This window comes from Bos javanicus, chromosome 13 (assembly GCF_032452875.1).
Source record: "Bos javanicus breed banteng chromosome 13, ARS-OSU_banteng_1.0, whole genome shotgun sequence".
NCBI lineage: Eukaryota > Metazoa > Chordata > Mammalia > Artiodactyla > Bovidae > Bos > Bos javanicus.
In genome coordinates this window covers 77,641,463-77,661,710 of record NC_083880.1, presented here as the reverse complement: position 1 = coordinate 77,661,710, position 20,248 = coordinate 77,641,463, and the positions used below count along the sequence as shown (strand labels likewise).

The 20,248-nt window shown below is 51.8% G+C and overlaps 1 long non-coding RNA gene across 1 annotated transcript; it reads left to right on the top strand.

Annotated features, from left to right (window-relative positions):
* The first annotated feature begins 2,962 nt into the window (after positions 1 to 2,962).
* On the top strand, positions 2,963 to 19,845 carry LOC133259873 (uncharacterized). The gene is made up of 3 exons (XR_009740559.1): positions 2,963 to 5,620; positions 7,211 to 7,391; positions 11,374 to 19,845. It is a non-coding gene; the product is annotated as an uncharacterized LOC133259873 (long non-coding RNA).
* The last annotated feature ends 403 nt before the right edge of the window (positions 19,846 to 20,248 follow it).

Below are 20,248 nucleotides of genomic sequence, written 5' to 3'. Positions count from 1 at the left end.
GGAAGAAACCCATGTCCCTCGACAGAGGACTGGATTAGTAAACTGTGGTATGTATAACGGAATATTATTCAGCCTGAAAAAGAAAGGAAATTCTGACACATGCTACAAAATGGATGAATCTTGAGGATGTTATGCTAAGTGAAATAAGCCAGTCATGTCGCAGATTTTGAGAATGAGCTTATGGTTGCTGGTGGGGAAGAGGAGTGGGAAGGGATGATTAAGGGGTTTGGGATGGGCATGTACACACTGCTGTATTTAACATGGATGACCAACAAGGACCTGCTGTATAGCATATGGAACTCTGTTCATTGTTATGTGGCCCCCTGGATTGGAAGGGGAGTTTGGGGGAGAATGGATTCGTGTGTATGTACGGCTGAATCCCTTCACCACCTGAAACCATCACAACATTGTTTGTTAACTGGCTACACCCCAATACAAAATAAAAAGTTAAAAAAAAAAAAAGAAGCCAGTCACAAAAAGACAAATACTCCATGTATATGAGCTTCCTGGAGTAGACAAAATCAGAGACCAGGGGTAGTTCCCAGAGATTGAGGGGATGGGAAAATGAAATTTTGTTGTTCAGTGATAACAGACTTTTCATTTTCACAAGATGAAAAGTTCTGGACATGGTGGCCCAACACTCTGGATCTACTCAACAGTACTGAACTCTTCATGGGAAAATGGTTAGATGGTAATTTTTACATTATGTATATTTTACCACAATTAAAAATTTTTTAAAATAATTATCAAATTCTGCTTCTCTTTAACCTCATCCCATGGGAACTGCGACTATTCCCCACTCCAAGTCATGGTAGCCCTTAACATAGTAGGTCCTTGTTAAATATTTATTGAGTCGTAAGTTAAAAAAGAAAGACTGCTTGGGCTGTGTTCTGTTTTTGATCATCTGTTCAGATGAGAAACATAAACGTTTGTCAGACATCGAATGACAGACACAAAAATGCCATGGCCCCCATGGTCTGAAGCTCTGCTTAGCTCTCCCCAGCCGCCGGCCAGGACGGAAGAAAGGGCGGTCTCACTGTGATGGGCAGGCCTTCCTGCGGTGTGCCCTTTCTCCGCTGTCAGGCTTGCTTTTCCGTTTCTGTGTTATCTGTCAGTCTTCACTGTCACTTCCTCTTCCTTTGTGGAGACAGAGCCTAGTGTGTCTGGCTGCTCTTGCTGACTTCCTTCCACGGGATTGCTATTGTGACCTGGTGAAAAACCGGCCAGCACACGTTGTTGGCTTTATTTTTCCCGCACTCCTTTTGTATTCTGTGATCCTCCTTCATCATTCATATTTACCCTACTTCAAGGGTTGGCAAACTCTGGCCAGCTGGCCAGCCTCCGGTTTTTATAAATAAAGTTTTATTGGCACATAGTCATGCCCATTGGTTACAAAGACAGAACTGAGTGGTTGAATTGCAACAGGGACTACGTATGGCAAAGTCTAAAATATTTACTATCTAACCCTTTACAGGAAACATTTTGCCAGTCTCACGCCTAATTAATTCAGTTAAAAAAAATTACATTTAGTAGGTGAGTCTGGCATATCTTAGGTATCAATAACCTCAGATATGCAGATGACACCACCCTTATGGCAGAAAGCGAAGAAGAACTAAAGAGCCTCTTGATGAAAGTGAAAGAGGAGAGTGAAAAAGTAGGCGTAAAGCTCAACATTCAGAAAACGAAGATCATGGCATCCGGTCCCATCACTTCATGGCAAGTAGATGGGGAAACAGTGGAAACAGTGGCTGACTTTACTTTTGGGGGCTCCAAAATCACAGCAGATGGTGACTGCAGCCATGAAATTAAAAGAGGCTTCCTCCTAGGCAGGAAAGTTATGACCAACCTAGACAGCATATTAAAAAGCAGAGACGTTACTTTGCCAACAAACGTCCATCTAGTCAAGGCTATGGTTTTTCCAATAGTCATGTATAGATGTGAGAGTTGGACTGTGAAGAAAGCTGAGCGCTGAAGAATTGTTACTTTTGAACTGTGGTGTTGGAGAAGACTCTTGAGAGTCCCTTGGACTGCAAGGAGATGCAACCAGTCCATCCTAAAGGAAATCAGTCCTGAGTATCCATTGGAAGGACTGATGTTGAAGCTGAAACTCCAATACTTGAGCCACCTGATTCGAAGAGCTGACTCATTTGAAAAGACCCTGATGCTGGGAAAGATTGAAGGCAGGAGGAGAAGGGGATGACAGAGGATGAGATGGCTGGATGGCATCACCGATTCAGTGGACATGAGTTTGGGTGGACTCCGGGAGTTGGTGATGGACAGGGAGGCTTGGCATGCTGCGGTTCATGGGGTTGCAGAGTCGGACACAACTGAGCAACTGAACTGAACTGAACAAAGACCCATAGCCCTGGCAGCGAAGCTTGTTGGGACGGTCTTGCTGGCCTTCTGGTCTTTGCAGACCTCTCAGGCCCTTTCAAATCTCTTGGTGTGCAGGCGAGATGAGAGCAGAGCTGTGATGGAGGAGAAGCAGCTCTGTGAAGCTGCCTTGGCTCAGCAAACTTGCTATGTTATGTTGAGTGTTTATCTGGAGTGGCTTTGAGGGTGTTGAAGTTACAGGGAAGAGACAAGGCACTTCTCACAGCCCTGACGCTCTCACTAACCGTGATAACACCCCGGGCCTGAAGTGACAGATGCCAACGCTTTCTCCTAACCTGGCCCCAGGACCCAACACTATAGTAGGGACAAGCTGTTTCTTTAGTGACCCTGATGGCTGAGTAATGATTCATATTCACTGTCACCTGTTAATTAGTCTCTCGAGGAAAGACTGTTGCGGGTAATCTATGCCTCTTGTGAAATGAATTCTGCTCCTCGTTCTGGCAGAACACTTCCCTGGGAGGTTATGAGCTGTGCAGCTCCAGACAGCACAGGTCTGCGTTCTTCTCTCCTTCTTGGCCATCGCAGCTCCTGCTTTGTGGGGAGGCTGGGAGGGGTGGGTGGCGGAGAAAGAGACTTAAATCTGCTGCTCTTCATTCTAGAAAGAAGGGTGAGGAGAGAGGCTCTATACCTGGATCCCGCTTCTACAGAACTCCGCAGCCTGTGAACTCCCGTGAGACTCCATTTCCTTAACAGGTTCATAGATAGATAGATCGATGTAGGGCTTCCCAGGTGGCGCTAGTGGTAAAGAACCTGCCTGCCAATGCAGGGGATGCCAATGCAGGAGACACAAGAGACGTGGGTTTGATCCCTGGGTCTGGAAGATCCCTTGGAGGAGGAAATGTCAACCCACTCCCATGCTCTTGCCTGGGGAATCCCATGGACAGAGGAGCCTGGCGGGCTATGACCCATGGAATCACAAAGGAGACACAACTGAAGTGGTTTAGTGCATGTGCGTGCACACATGCACACACTCACACACGTGTGTGTGTGCTAGGTCTTAGTCGCAGCATGTGGGATCTAGTTCCCTAACCAGGGATCAAACTCAGGCCCCCTGCATGGGGAGCAGGGAGTCTTGGCCACTGGAGCCCCAGGAAAGTGCCCATATTTTTATAAGAAGGACAAATTGAAAAGTCAAGAAGTCTGGATAGCTGGATAGGCCTCTCTCTCTCTCAGTCAACACATATTTTAAAACAATCTACTGCCACACCCTTCCCTGGAGGGCAAGGAGACCTGAGAGTCTTGCCCTCGAGAAGTTTACAGTGTAGAGAGGGAAGGAAGACAGTAAACCAGTGAACATACGGATTCATCTAGTGATGTGACGTAAAGAAAGATAACACAGAACTGGGACAGTCGGCTGCTCCGAGCAGGGCGTTCAGGGATGACAGCTGAGATTGAGGGTGTGCTCCCAGCAGAGGGAGGAGCAACCCTTCAAAACTAACATTCCAGTGTCAGCTTCAAATGCTTTCCAATTCCCATCTCCTTTAGGATGGACGGGTTGGATCTCCTTGCAGTCCAAGGGACTCTCAAGAGTCTTCTCCAACACCACAGTTCAAAAGCATCAATTCTTCAGTGCTCAGCCTTCTTCACAGTCCAACTCTCACATCCATACATGACCACAGGAAAAACCATAGCCTTGACTAGACGGACCTTGGTTGGCAAAGTAACATCTCTGCTTTTTAATATGCTGTCTAGGTTGGTCATAACTTTCCTGCCAGAGGAAGCCTCTTTTAATTTCATGGCTGCAGTCGCCATCTGCTGTGATTTTGGAGCCCCCCCAAAATAAAGTCAGCCACTGTTTCCACTGTTTCCCCATCTATTTGCTATGAAGTGATGGGACCAGATGCCATGATCTTCGTTTTCTGAATGTTGAGGTTTATGCCTACTTTTTCACTCTCCTCTTTCACTTTCATCAAGAGGCTCTTTAGTTCTTCTTTGCTTTCTGTCATGAGGGTGGTGTCATCTGCATATCTGAGGTTATTGATATTTCTCCTGGCAATCTTGATTCCAGCTTGTGCTTCTTCCAGCCCAACGTTTCTCATGATGTGCTCTGCATATAAGTTAAATAAGCAGGGTGACAATTACAGCCTTGACGTACTCCTTTTCCTATTTGGAACCAGTCTGTTGTTCCGTGTCCAGTTTTAACTGTTGCTTCCTGACCTGCGTACATACATACAGGCTATGGGTCTTCGTGGTTTGGGTCAAAATCACGTGAGAGTGTGTTTTTACTAATCTGATGCTGCACAGCTCTTAGAATTGAAGGATCTGATCGTTATCATTCAAATCAGCCCTTCCTGAGAGACACTGCTGGCTGATTGCTGGTAGGTTTCAAATTTTCTCTGTTATCACAGAGCCCTACCTTGACAAACACTTCTGAAACCCCGACCAGGACCTGAAACAGTGAAACTCCTCCTGTATTCTAAATTTGGAAAAGTGCAGTTCTCAGTCTGAAGCCTCTAGGTCCTGAGCCCTCTCACTTGCTGGCTTCTCGAGTCACGCTCACTCAGTCTCTATTTCTTGCATTTCTTCATCAAACATCTCTGATGCGGCTGACCAGGGGCTAAATGCCAATAGACCAAGATGAAGACTCCCAAGACCCCAGTTGGCTTGTGGCCGGGTGGGGGAGGCAGGCAGACAGCCAGCCAGTCCACTTCCTAATGGGTCAATATGAATGATTTCTGGGTGTGCAGTGAGCACCCAGTCTGGGACCAGTTCAGAAACCCTTGAAAGTCACAAAGAAGAGTTTGCTCTCTTTTCTATAGATGGTGGGAAGCCAAGGAAGATTCTTGAGCAGGAGAGTGGCAGGATTATGACTTCCCTGGTGGCTCAGACAGTAAAAGCAGCTGCTTACAATGCGGGAGACCCTGCAATGGGTTCGATCCTGGTTCAGGAAGATCCCCTGGAGAAGGAAATGGTAACCCACTCCAGTACTCTTGCCTAGAAAATCCCATGGATGGAGGAGCCTGGTGGGCTACAGACCATGTGGTCACAGAGTCAGACATGACTGAGCGACTTCACTTTCTCTCACTTTCATTTTCTAGGTTGATTTGTCTCGCTACGTATGAATTCATCCATCCCTCCACCCGTGCAACAGATGTTTGCTAAGCATCTACTCTGTGCTACACACGGCTCTGGGTACCCGGCTTCCATCTACAACAGCAAACAAGGCAGATGAATCCCTGCCTTCACGGAACCAACTTTCTGGGAAGGACGAGTGGACAATTAACAAGTGAGCAAATAAATGACTGAGTTCTGGATCTGCTAAGAGCTGGGAAGGAAATGACAGGGAGGTGGGGTTGAGAATGAGCAGGACGCCCGGTGGGGCTGTTTCGATTGGATGGTCAGGAAAGAGACCCCTGGGAAAGTGGTGATTCCCCTGGGGTTTAAAAGAAAGGCAGTTAATGACAAGACCCAGGAAAGAGAGTCTCAGGAAGAGAAAAGAGGAAGTGCAAAGGCTCTGAGGCAGCAGAGAATTTGGCTTGTTGGAAAAAGTAGAAGGAAGCCAGAGTAGCTGAAGGGGAGCGGGGGAGGCAAAGGCGGGGCCTTGCCAGCCGCAGCGAGAGCTGGGACGATGCCAAAGGCCAGCCAGGAGCCATTGGAAGGTTTCGGCAGGCGGGTGACACGTCTGGATTTACATTTCTGAAAGTTCCCTCTCGGGGATTCCCTGGCGGCCCAGTGGTTAGGACTCTGTAGTTTCAGTGCTGAGGGCCCAGGTTCAATCCCTGGTTAGGGAACTAACATCCCACAGGCTGTGCAGCATGGCCAAAAATGTTTTTTTTTAAAATACAAGTTCCTCTGGCTTACTATGGGGAGCAGAGCGGCCAGGAGAGGCCAGCAAGGAGGCTGCAGGTGAGTGTGGTCGTGGCTTGGAGCAAGGCGGTGGCCGCGGAGGTGGACAGAAGAGGACGATTCAGGACCCCTTTTGGAGGTGGTGGTGGTGAGGGGTGGGGAGGGATCCAGAGCGATGTCTAACTTTGGAGCCTCAGCCATCCGGGGGGTGTTTGAGGAGCAGAGACTGCAGGTTGGGGGCGGGGATGGCAGAGGAACAGTGTTTGGAGAGACGCACGATGTCTTTTTAGGATATTTCAGGCTGGCAATTAGATATGCAAGTCCAGAGCCTGGGAGGCATCAGGGTGCCTACGGAAATGTGAGATTCATCACGTGTGTTTACCAAAGGCTGTGGAACGGGTGAGGTCACCCAGGCAGGGGGCAGAGCATCGCTGGCAGGGGATCCGGGAGCATGGATGCCATGCTCAGACTTGGCAGCAGGGGTCGTGACGTCAAGGACCCTTTTGGGGGCACGGAGGCTGGGAGCCTGGCTGGGGGACAACAAGGAGGGGCTGTGGACGTGGGCAGGGAGTGCGGATGCTTCTCAGGTGTGGGGATGGGGATGGGGGAGGGGGCGCTCACGGGAAGATGCTGGGGTCGAGGGAAGACACTTTATGCTTTTTAACGCAAGAGGTCCTGGGAGGGGGGGAAACTGAGGCTGCATCTACCCCATGGCCTAGTGGGGGTGATTTTATCCCTATTTCACAGAAGACACCAAAGCACAGAGGGGTTTGGTAACTTGTTGAAGGATACACAGCTAATGTAGAGGACTTGAACCCAGCAGACTGACCCAGATGCTTTCTTCTGCCATATCAGCCATTTAGCCGGTCCTTTCCAGAAACCCTTCCCGTTATCGGGGGACATCCTTTACCCTTCCCACCTGCCCTCCGGAGGCTTCCCTCTGAACCCACTTCTGTAACCAGAGGCCCCCATCCTTGGGACTTCACAGTCAATCGTCCTGTGTGCTGCTCTCATTATCCCGGTGCTGCAGGTGGGGAAACTGAGGCAAGGAGCAGGGCGATCACACCTGCCCCAGGCTGGAAAGCCGGAGATCTGGGTCAAACTCAGGCTGTCTGATCCAGAAAACCATGCTCCCGTACTGGTCTTCATACTTCGTCCTACCATGGCCGGCCTGCTATCAACACCCGGGTTCCCCAGCGCCTCACTGTAAGGTCGGTCCTGTATTTCACCCTATTTTATTCATTTATTTGTTTGTTTGCACCGGGTCATAGTGGCGGCATTCAAACTTTTAGTTGCAGGATGCGAGATCTAGTTCCCTGACCAGGGATGGAACCCAAGGCACCTGCATTAAGAGCTCAGAGTCTTAGCCACTGGGTCAGCAGGGAAGTTCTGGTGGTTCACCCCATGTTAGAGGTGAGGGAACTGAAGCTCGGAGAGTGGGATGCTGTGGCCAAGGTCACTCAGCTGGGGGCGGGGGGTGGGGGCTGGACTTACAGTGGGGCCATGGGACCTCAAAGCCTTCACATGACTGCCCTGTGTGTCCAGGTGCCTGGGCCGCATGCATTTCTCTCCCCCATCCGGGGAAACTTAAGTCTCCTGGGAAGCTCCCGACTTTCAAATGTTGCCGGCCAGTGCTTCCTGGGAGCTGATAAGAGGGAGCTGCCTTCTTGGGCTGCCCTGGGTCCTTCCCATCTGGCCGTGAATGAGCCTTTGTGTGGCAGGTCCAGCCCAGCCCCTGTCTACAGGACACAGCTTCCTGATGACTCAAGGGCTCCTAGCCAGCAGCTGTGCCTGGCCCGGGAGCCCACACCCCAAACGAGCAGACAGGCCTGCTTGAAGTCAGGCACTAGGGCCTGAGCAGCGCCCCAGGGGTCTTCGCAAATGCTATTGCCTCTGTCAGGAACCAGCCCCTTCTCGTCCTTCAAGTCACAACTCAAAGCCACCATTCCAAAGAGAGGCCCTTCCCGACCATCTGGCTCACCAGAACATGCTCTCTAAGAGGGCAGGGATTCGCTATGCAAAGAAATTAACATTTTGATAAGATCTTTTCTGCTAGTGATACATGGGGTAAAAATATTCAGGCAATTGGGTAGAGAGTGTCTGGAACAGGGAGTCTCTGAGGTGGTGATAGCTGAGCAGAGACTGGAAGGAAAGGAGCAGCCCTGCTGATATCTGGGGGAAACAGCAAGTGCGAAGGTTCTGTGGCAGGGATATGCAGATGAGTGGGAGGAGCTTCGAGGAGGCCAGTGTCTCCAGCACAGAGTGGCTAAGAGAAGAGCAGGGCTGGATTTTTCCCTCTAGGGCATGACCTGGCAATGTCTGAAGACAATTTTGGTGGTCACACAAGGGAGTTAATATTCCCTTGTGGCTCAGCTGGCAAAGAATCCACCTGCAATGCAGGAGACCTGGATTCGATCCCTGGGTGGGGAAGATCCCCTGGAGAAGGGTAAGGCTACCCACTCCAGTATTCTGGCCTGGAGAATTCCATGGACTGTATAGGCCATGGGGTCGCAAAGAGTCGGACACAACTTTCACTTTCACTAGGGAGTGAGGGTATGCGGCTGACATTGAGTGAGTGGAGGCCAGAGATGCCTCAGTGCACTGGACACCTCTGGCCACAGAGGCCTTGTCCAGAAGTGGCTAGCTAAGAGAGGCTGGCCTCAGGGGTGAAGGCGGAGCCCACTGTGTCCCCCGAAGGCAGCCTCGGGTCTGCCTGCTGTGTGCTGGTGCCACCTGGTGGTCTCATGACACACTGCACCAGCTTGCGGCGGCGCTGAGCCTCCCGGCCACAGTGACACCAGTAACATCCGTGCAGTGCTTGCCAGTGACTCGCAGTGTGCCAGGTCAGTGCAGGATATTTTACTCCGATGAGCTCAGACTCCACATCCCCACTCCCTGAGCCTGCCCCAGAAGCGCAGGGAGTCCGTCATACCCAGCCCCTCTCTGTCTGTCACCCCTGCGTCCCTCTCCTGCTCAGAACATGGCTCCCACTTCTCATTCACAGAAAAAACCAAAGTCCCTAGATGGCTCCAAAGGCCCCTGCCCTCCTACTGAAAGTCAAAACACACTGCAGCCTGCTTTCCCCTCCTTCTCACTCTTACTTTTTTATATACAACGAGAATCACCAAGCGGCATATATTTGGCTTATTTATCTTGGAGAAGGCAATGGCACCCCACTGCAGTGCTCTTGCCTGGAGAATCCCATGGACGGAGGAGCCTGGTAGGCTGCAGTCCATGGGGTCGCTAAGAGTCGGACACGACTGAGCGACTTCACTTTCACTTTTCACTTTCATGCATTGGAGAAGGAAATGGCAACCTACTCCAGTATTCTTGCCTGGAGAATCCCAGGGACAGAGGAGCCTGTTGGGCAGCCGTCTATGGGGTCGCACAGAGTCGGACACGACTGACGTGACTTAGCAGTAGCAGTATCTTGCTCATCTCCTCTAGGTGAACAGCTCCCTGGGGGCAGGAGCTGTCTGTTTGTTCACTGGTCTCTCTCTGGCACTCAGCCCCACACCTGGTACACAGTAGGTGTGCAACAAACATTTGTTGAATGGACGGGGATGGATCTGCCCAACCTTTCCCGCCTGGCACTTGGAACTTTGTGGGTTTTAATCTCACCTCCATCACCAAGGCTGTGTCACCTTGATCAGGCTCATTAACCACTCTGGGCCTCAGCTTCCTAAGAATAAAAACAGTACCCTCCTCACTGCATTCTGAAAGCCTGAGGTGCATTCCTCCACAAGGGTTTACAACAGTGTGGCGCCCAGTGGGCGCTTAATAAGGGGGCAGTCCTGTACCTCCGACCCCATTCCTGGCCTGCATCCCCCTCCCCTGTCCACCCCAAAGGGAAAGGCCCGAGTCTCAGTCCCCTTCCTTAGTCCTCTGCGCAGTAGGTGCTCATTAAATCCTGCATTGAGAGAAGGACGCTGACGATTGAGGAGGGCCTCCTGTTTGCCATGCACTATGAGACAAGCTCTCCTGCCCTGGTTTATGGGTGAAGAAACTGAGGCTTCCACAGCAGCAGAAGCAGGACCTGTCCCTCAAAGCTGGCGAAGTGACTTCCTTCCATCCAGCTCTGAGGGTGCAGTGTTAGTTGCTCAGTCGTGTCCGACTCTTGGCAACCCCATGGAGTGTAGTCCGCCAGGCTCCTCTGTCCGTGGGATTCTCCAGGCAGGAATCCTGAAGTGGGTAGCCATTCCCTTCTCCAGGGGATCTTCCCGACCCAGGGATTGAACCTGGGTGCCCCGCATTGCAGGCAGATTCTTTACTACTGGGCCACCTGGGTGAAGTCAGGGACCTTTGAGGGCAGAGGAAAGAAGTGTCATTCTGAGGAGTGATCAGCAGGGGGCAGCAGACATCCGGGTTCCTTTGCAACTCCCAGCATCTCTTGGTCTGCACCGTCCTGAGATGGAGCCCTCCTTACATTTCATACCCTAAGCACCTCACTAGCCTCGCCCTAGTCCCAGCCCTGATCTGAGAGGTCCCTTCTACTGAGAGATATCTTTCTCCTGCCCTGCGTTGAGCAGTGTGCTCAGAGCTTCCCACACACATTAACCCTCGCGGCAGTCAGAATGAAGTGGCTACGGTTATCGCCTCGTTATTCAGAACTGAGACCAGAGAGCTGAGGCCATTGGCCAGAGGCAGTGCTGTCCCACAATGTGTATTTGGTGCGTGGAGGCAGATCACACGCCTCTGGATCATGAGCCGTGACTGTGTGTATCAGATATTTGCATGGTCTCCTTTGGGGAAGGGGTGAGGGCTTCTGCTGAGGAAAGGGAGGCCGATATTATGCCCAAGAGAGAATTACTTGTTTGCAGCGTTCATGGGTCCTCCATATGAGAAAATGGAGGAGCTGGGATGGCCCTGAGAGAGGAAGCTTGGCCCGGCCTCAGGGGATGCTTCAGGGAGGGCAGGAAGCCTACCTGATTTTCCCAGGAGAAGCAAAGGTACCTACCTGGAAGCAGTAGGATATTTCAGACTGAAGGAACCGTGTACACAAAAGCCCCAGAGTGGCTCAAGGAACCTCAACAGCCAAGTTTGGCTGAAAGAGCATCAAGAAGGTGGGGTGTGGGGAGTCAGAAACAGGTGGAGAGATGTTGGGGTGCAATTCACTGAGGCCGAGAGGCAGGGATGGACCCAGGACATGCAGGGTGCCGTGGGGTCCCTGAAGGCACCTCCCACTTCCTGCAGGAACCTCAAGGGACTGCCAGTGGCCCCCTTTGACAGATGGGAAGCTGAGGCTCCGAGGTGATGAGGAGCCGGGAGCAGCAAGGGAGCTTTTCCCTGAAGTGCTCAGAGCAGCTGATTGAAGAGGATCCTTGTGGAGAAAACTCCTGCCTTTCTGGGACTCGACGCCCCACGTGACCTAGAACAGCCCACAGGCGTCAAGTCTCCCTGCGGCTCAGCCCCAGCCCCAAAGCCTTCTCCACTGTTCATCCAACCTGCCCCTCCCCGGGCCCTGCAGCCAGAGGCCACGCATCCAGGGTGGGATGGGTGATGCAGGGGACAGGGCCCAACTGTCCTCACCGTCTGCGCCTTCCGAGCAGAGTCCCCCAAGGAGGATATACAGCTGGCACTCAGCCAGACCTCCAGAGCCTGGCTGGCAGGAACTCAGCATCCAGTGTTTGGTCTCGTTTTGTTGTTTTTAATAGAAAAATGTTCCCTGCACCACCAACTCTTTCCTGGGCAGGGTTTGGAAACCATCTCCAGATGGGGAATAATTTTAGGGGAGAGGAACGGCTAAAATTACGGGCCAGTTTGCTGCCAGCTCCCACCGGGACGAGCCAGCCTTGGCCCTGGAACTTTCCGGAGGTGGGGCGGCTGGGTCTGAGCTGCGGAGAGAAGGGAGGGTGGATGGCTGAGCCTGGGGGAGCTGTGGTCTGGTCACAGGGGCACCTTGGGGAACCTTCCACCCACGCCAGGCTCCTCACCCATCCTTATTCCTCACGAACATCCCTAAACATCTGCACTTGACTGCCATTTTGCAGCAAATGCCAAGGCTAGAGGGTGTTGCCATCAGCCCCAGGGAAACTGACGAGTCAGACGGCCCAGGCTCTGCCACAGATAAACCACAGGGAAAAGGAACGAATGGCAGGGGAAGCAGACATTGAAAGACTGAACAGATATCAGTTTTGTTTTGGCCTCGCTGGCTTGTGGCATTGTAGTTTCCCCCAGCAGGGATCGAACCAGGGCCCTCAGCTGTGAAAGTACAGACTCCTAACCACCAGGGAATTCCTCATCAAAAAATTTTTTTAATGGGCAAGACAAAATATAGTCTAGGGATACATGCGGAAGTGATAAAACTATAAAGAAACACAAACGTTGACTCTAGAAGTCAGGGTCCTTCTGGAAGGAGGGAGGGGCTGTCCCTGAGTGGGACAGGGCTCCTGTGGGGGCTTCTGGGGTAACTGCCCAAGTTCTGCTCTTCCCCTGGAGGTGGTCACAGGGACGTCCAGCTGCCTTATCAGAATCACGCAGGTACGTGTTTGCACCGTGTGCTTTTCTGTATCTGTGTTTTATTTAAAAAAAAAGATTGAAGGGAAAGACTGAAGGCAGGAGGAGAAGGGGACAACAGAGGATGAGGTGGTTGGATGGCATCACCGACTCAGTGGACATGGGTTTGGCTGGACTCCGGGAGTTGATGATGGACAGGGAGGCCTGGCGTGCTGCAGTCCATGGGGTCGCAAAGAGTCGGACACGACTGAGCGACTGAACTGAAAAAAAAAAATTTTTTTTTTTTTTAATGGAAATGTCCCCATGCAGATCAAGGAAGGGAGGCTTGGCAGAGTGGAGTGGCTTTCCCAGGGGTGAGTAGAGACCTGAGATCGGAACCCAGCCTGTAATCCAAAGGTCTGTGCCGGGGCCTGGGGGTGAGAGAGAGGCGCTCCCACCTCCCAGCACTGGGAGGATGAGCAGTGGGGCCGATCAGGAGTCTCTCCCACCAGGACACCCGGAGATTCTGGATAAAACATTGTACGGAGCCTTGTAAGGGGATGACTAGGCTGGCAGAAATGAAGGGAAATACCTCCTCAGGGGCTACTGGCTGGGGGGGGTCTAGTAGCTAGGTTGAGCCTGACTCTTGACCCCGTGGACTGTAGCCAGCCAGGCTCCTCTGTCCATGGGATTTCCTCGGCAAGAATACTGAAGTGGGTAGCCATTTTCTTCTACAGGGTATAATTCCCTGTGCTACACAGACCTTGTTCATTTCATCCCTTTTCATCTGAGAGATTCTGTCCTTAATCTTGATAGTTTTTGAGGAGTACAGGCCAGTTATTGAAATAATTATTAACCATCATTAACATTTACTAGTGATGTTCAGTTTGATCAGCTGATGGCTGGTGAGGGTGCTGAGGGTGGAAGCAGGGAGGCTGAAGAGGAAGCTTATGGAAGTTGTCCATGCAGTGGTGGCAGGAGAGGTGCAGGGACTGAGGAAGGTTAGATTTGGGACTCTGGGGGAAGGGACCTCCTTTGGGCTCAGGGGTGCATCCTGCCTGCCCCCTGCATCTCCCATAAGCTGTGAGTTGGGCAAGTTACTTCTTCTGTGACTTAGTTTTCTCATCTGTGAAATGGGGATGATGGCACCTCTCTAGAGGCGGTTATTAACACATCTAAAGCACGTGGCTTCTAGTAAGTGCTAGGAAGTGTCCGCTGCTGTTACTCATTATTAGAATCTTATCATCTCCCTCCAACATCCCAGCTGCGAATTCAGCCTCCAGAACTCCGTGTAAACCTGGAGTTTAACTCTTGAAACTGAGTTTCTCATCCATGAAACTTGCTCTGACCCTGAAGGTCCCAGCCCCTAAATCCAGGACTCCTCGAGCCCCGTGACCCCCATCACTGAGCTTCTGACCCTGACTCCAGTCTCCTGTGTCCTGACAGAGACCAGCGCGTTGGTGTCCACTGGACATGGGATCACGGCACGTCTTCCCTTCTGTCCCTACCCGCCTGCACACTTGTCCCTGATACTTGTCTTCCGCCACCGGCCACTTCACTGTCTCCACGGCCTGTCCAGGTCAACATCTTTCCTCACCTTTATTACTACAAACAGTTCCTTGCCCATTATCTTGAGTTAAAAAGAAAGTGGTTGTATGTTTAACTTCAAGTCATGGTACCTCTCATACAGAAGCATGTCAGCATTTAAGTTGTCGTTCATTTGCCGCATCGTGTCCGACTCTTTGTGACCCCATGGACTGCAGCTCGCCAGGCTTCCCTGTCCTTCACCATCTCCCAGAGTTTGCTCAAATTCATGTCCGTCGAGTCCATGATGCCATCCAACATCTCATCCTCTGTTGTCCCCTTCTCCTCCTGCCTTTAATCTTTCCCGGCATCAGGGTCTTTTCCGAGTCAGCTCTTTGCATCAGGTGGCCAAAGTATTGGAGATTCAGTTTCAGCATCAGTCCCTCCAATGAATATTCAGGACTGATTTCCTCTAGGATCGACTGGTTTGATATCCTTGCAGTCCAGGGGATTTTCAAGGGTCTTCTCCAACATCACAATTTAAGATCATATATTAAATCTGAAAAGTCATTAACGGTAGTGATGTGTGTGTGTGTGCAAGGTGGGGAGGTACATGCATATATTTTCCTATGATTCCACTTTCCCACTTAATTTCCAGAGCCCAAATAGGGGTCAAGAGACATGAGGAGGTCCTCCTTTACTGGAATCTTGGTCAGGCTGCCACTTTTTGCTCTTGTGTCAACGTGTATCATCTTTTTTAGGTTCCATGCGTAAGCGGTATCATATGTTCGTCTTTGTCTTAAATCCCATGTAAACTTACTTCACCCAGTATGACAGTCTTTAGGCCCATCCACATCACTGCAAGTGGCATGACCCCATTCTTTTTTATGGCTGAGTAATATTCCATTGTGTATATGTGCTGCACCTTCTTTATCCATTCATCCGTTGATGGACATTAAGGTTGCTTCCATGTCCTGGCTATTATAGTAAACTTCTGTTTTGACCAGGGGTTCCCTGATAACTCAGCTGGTAAAGAATCTGCCTATAATGCAGGAGACCCCGGTTTGATGCCTGGGTCAGGAAGATCCACTGAAGAAGGGATAGGTTACCCACTCCAGTATTCTTGGGCTTCCCTGGAGGCTCAGCTGCTAAAGAATCTGCCTACAATGCAGGAGACCTGGGTTCCATCCCTGGGTTGGGAAGATCCCCTGGAGAAGGGAACAGCTACCCACTCCAGTATTCTGGCCTGGAGAATTCCATGGACTGTCTAGTCCATGGGGTCACAAAGAGTCAGACATGACTGAGCGACTTTTACTTTTCTGTTTTTAAATTGAGAGTGAGGCAGACACCTTTTATTTGTTGAGTTAAACATGCTATTATTGGTTTGTAGCAGGGATCTCCATGGCTTTACTTTGTTTTGTTGTGTTTTCTCCCCTCATCCTTAAAGCCCAGGACCATGACAGCTGTCTCTGGTCGTGTATGTGCTTTTGTAAAACAAGGAGCATTATTTTATGCATGGGTGTCTTTAATTTAGAGACAAGTTCTTCTGTTTTCTCTCCTCTTTCATTCAACATTCTGTCTCCAAGATCTCTGCGTGCTGCTATGCTGAAAAGTCATTTATTTCTGCTTCCTTCCTTTGCTCATGTCCTTTGGCGCAGAACATTTTTTTGTCATGAGAAAACCTGGGCCCTGAGCCTGCCTCCTTTGAAGCCAGGAGGGCGCGCATCGCTGGGAGGAGGAGAAATCTCCAGCTGCTACGTGACTAATGGCGTCCTGCTGGGCCAGGGCAGCTGTCTGCACCCGCTGGAGGCCGTGGGAGGGGGCTTCGGGAGGATTATGGGGTCAAGCAGAGATGGGGTCAGGGCCGGGACAATCCGCCCTCAGAGCTGCCCAGACCTCCGGCCTTCTCTCTGGGCCTGGCAGAGCCACGAGCAGCCGGTCCAGGAATGGGCAGAGCCAAGCGGTGAGGGAGGGAGACCACGCACACCCATCCCCTCTTTGTAGGGTCGGGATGACTTCGCGGGACGCGCTCTGGTGGGTATCGCGAGGCCAGGGGCTAAGTCACGGTGCCCAGCCCTAAGTGCGTGGGCTTCCTCTGGACCAAGGTCTCCTGAGTAAGATAGGGAGGACCCCTGGGTGTCCGAGTCGCCTCCCCCGCCTCCCTTTCCTTCATTTCCCCATAGTCTGCTCCATTCGGCCATCTACTCACCAAATGTTATTGAGCTCTGATTAAGCACCGCACACTGGGCATAAAGTAGTAAACCAGATGGGCAGCAATCTGTGTCCTCCTGGAGCTCTGCTGCGTGTGTGTGTGTGCATGTGTGTGTGTGTGCGTGTGTGTGTAGTAGGTAGACCAATAGTCATCTCACCCCCATCCATGTCCTAATCCCTGGAACCAGCAAATACGTGAGGTCACAGGGGGAGTTAAGGCGGCAGGCAGAATTAAGGTTGTTGTGCAGCTCACCTTGAGCTGGGAGATGGTCCTGGATTATCTACTGGGCCCTGTTTTTATTTATTTACTTTAAATATTTCTGTATTTGGCTGTGCCAGGTCTTAGTTGCTGCACATGAGATCTTCGATCTTTGCTGCAGCGTGCGGGATCTTTAGTTGCAGCACGTGGCGTCTAGTTCCCTGACCAGGCATCAAACCCTGATCCCCTGCGTTGGGAGCGTGGAGTCCTAGCCACGGACCAAGGGAAATCCCTACTGGGCCCAATTTAATTGCAAGAGTCCTTGTAATCCAAGAAGGAAGGAGGAGAGTCAGAGCCAGAGGGACGCAGCAGGAGACAGACCGGACCCGCCTCTGAGCTCTGAGGACGGAGGTGGGGCCACGAGCCCAGGAACGCAGGCAGCCTGGAGAAGCCGGAAAAAACACAGAAGCAGACGTTTCTCTCTGAATCTCCCCGAGGAGCTCAACCCTGCCCCTTAATGGTGGCCAAAGAAGATCTCACTTGAACTTCTGACCTCCAGAATAAGATAAATAAATAAGATAAATTTGTATTGTTTTAAGCAACCAAATTGTGATGCGTTACAGCTGCAAAAGGAAACTCATACCCAACAAACACGTGAGGCATCTGATACATGAGATGGTGGTAAGTGCTGTGGGGAAAAATAAAGCCAGGTGGAGGACAGGGGATGTCAGCATGGTTTGCAGTTTTGAGCAGAGGGAACAGGCAGGCGGGGCCTCCCTGAAAAGGTCACACTTCACGGAGGCCTGAAGGAGGTAAGGACGTGAGCCAGGCGGTTAATGGGGTAAATGGTACCAGCTGGAGGGACAGGCAGGTGCAAAGGCCCTGAGGTGGGAGTGAGCTTGGTATGTTCGAGGCACAGCAGGGCAGCCACCGTGAAGGTGGCAGAGTGAGCTGGGGGGATGGAGGTAGGGGAGGTCAGGGGGATTGTGGGCGGCCAAGTGACCTCTGGTGAGGGGGCTTGGCATGTAGGAGCCGCCCTCCCTGGTTTGAAAAGATCCCACATGACACAGAGTAACTAAGCCTGTTGGCTGCAACTATTAAGCCTGTGCTCTGGCCCAGGAGCTGCTACTACCGAAGCCTGCATGCCCTAGAGCCTGTGCCCCACAACCAAGAGCAGCGTCAGCTTGTGGCAACTAGAGGAAGTCCGTGAGCAGCAACAAAGACCCAGCACAGCCAAAAATAATGAATTAATTAATTAAAAAGAAAAGATCAGCCTCTCTCCCAGTTCTGCCCAGGCTGCTGCCATGATTTTCCACTCACTAAAGTGAAGAAGGAACGTGCCCACCCCCTATTCCATCATCCCATCCCAGGTCTTGCTTCCTAGGTCAGCCTGTTGCTTGGAATCCTTCTCTGAATCTCAGTGCCTGATACAGCCTGGTCTAGGCGGGGTGGGCAGAGACACCGTGACCTCCATCTCACCCTAGAACTGCCAGGCCTGGGAGGAGACGGCTGCATTGCCTCCCTTGGGATCAAGGCCAAGCAGGACCACCTGTGCCCTGGGCTTGAGCAGCTGGGCTGGCGATCAGAGGATGAGAGTCACCAGCCACCTCCCCTCCACTGTCTGTGCTCCATGACCTGGGGCTGGTGGCTCACCCTCTCTGGGCCCCAGTCTCCACATCCAAGGGCAAAAGAGATCGGATTAATCAGGGGTCTTGAGCTGACAGCCTGTAGCCACATCCTGCCCACAGACGTGTTTACGTGTTCTAGATTAATGGTCAGCACTTCAGAGTTGAGAAACTTCTCGTAAACTCCAGATTCCTGGCTTCTTTTAAGAAATGAGAAGGTCTGGCAGGTGGTGCCTGGAGCTGACTCTGGGCTATCATGGTCAGCGCCCCACCCACTCCGTCATTTCTGACTTGTGTGTTGAGATGCTGGGATGTCTGAGTTTACAGCCCTGGATGCTGCGGCCCTTCCAGCTCCAATTTCGTTCACTCAACAGCTATTCCTTGAGCATTTAGTATGTGTAGGACCTACGAGAGAAGCCTGACAAGCCCGTTTTACAGACGAGGGAAGTGAAGATCAGGGAAGGGGGGACTGTGGTTTACTAGGCTCACGGAGTCGGCATTGAGGTTGCATCTGAGCCACAAATGATTGACAACTGATCCCAAAGATCTTTCGCCAAAATGTATTAAGTACTGACACGGGCCGGGGCCATGGCCCTGAACTGGACAGACCAGGTCCTGGCTTCATGGGCTGATGTAATTCCTGGAGCCACAGCGATCAACCAGGAAAACCTGGAATTCCAGGAGAAAGGTAGATGAGCAGGGGGGTGGCAGGCCCAGGAGGGAGGAGGTGATGCTGGAGCTGCTTCCCATGGAACGATGGCTTGAGGCTCGAGCCCTGAGGTCCCCCTTCCTCTTCCTGTGACCATCATGGACACTTCGCTGAGACCCAACCCTCTCCAGGCACTGACTTTCCACTAAGATTCTGGTGACATGTGGCTCTGGAGTCCCACACTCACTGCTTACCTGCTGTGTGAACTTGAACAAGGGGCTTAGCCTTTCTGTGCCTCAGTTTCCAAGTCTGTAAAATGGAGACAGCATGGGTATCTACCACCCAAGGGCGTTGGTGGTGATACAAAATGACAAATTACAGTCGCCTAGGATGTAGCTGGGGCTCAGTAATCAGGAACTGTGATCAGAAAGTCCTTCCACTGGGGAGAGTCCAGAGGCTAAATAGACTACAGAGTATCTGCTCCCTGGAGGATGGGGTAGTGGGAGGAAGACGGGGTTGCAGGACACATTCCCGGGGAACCCCATGCACAACAGTGGGATCGGAACCCACCACTGACTCTACCTGTGGGAATTTTCCACCCAGAGGAGGGGCCCGGGCAGCCCCTTGGGCAGACAGGAGGCTGGGGTCTGGTTGGGACCCTCTGCTGTTCACTCCCACCAGGAAGGTGCCAGAGGAAATGTTTTCACCACCCATGTTTTTACCTTCAGTGTCCCAGGAGCCCAGCCCCACTGGCCTCAGGCTTGGGAAGCAAGTGCAGGTTTTCACCTTTTCCACGTGCTGAGAGGGGCCAGGACCTCTGCAGAGAGACACCGTGAAGCTCTGACGCAGCCTCCCGCAGCTCCTCCTAGTCCCCGGGTCTCCCGGGACAGGGATTCTCCCAAGGAGAGGATGGAAGCAGAGATGACGGGGGTGGGGCTGAGAAAGGCCTGTGTAGTCCCCAGCTCTTTCACAGAGTGCAGACACATAGTAGATCTTCAACAATGTTCCAGCAATGGATGGATGGGTGGATGGATGGATGGATGGATGGTTAGGACTTAATCCTGAGAACACTGATCTTGGAGGAAAGTTACTGGGTCATCACGATCCTGACCACAGACTCATTGAGACCAAGGGCAACTCCCCTCCCTCCCGGCTCCCTCAAGTCCAAGCACCTCTCAGTGCACCTCCCTTTGGAGACTGAGCCATGTGCTGCCCCGGGTCCTGTGTGGGTTTTAACTCCCCTTGATGCTCAGTGCAGTGCGTTTGTGCCTGTGACATGCTGAATAAACAAACACACGTGGAGCCCACAAGCTTAATCAGGCAGCTCTGGTGCCCAGGTGTCAGTCACGGGGGCGTCTAATCACAGCCAGCCCATGAGAGGTGAGATTACTGACATTCTGCAGGTGGAGCAAGTTGAGCCTCAGC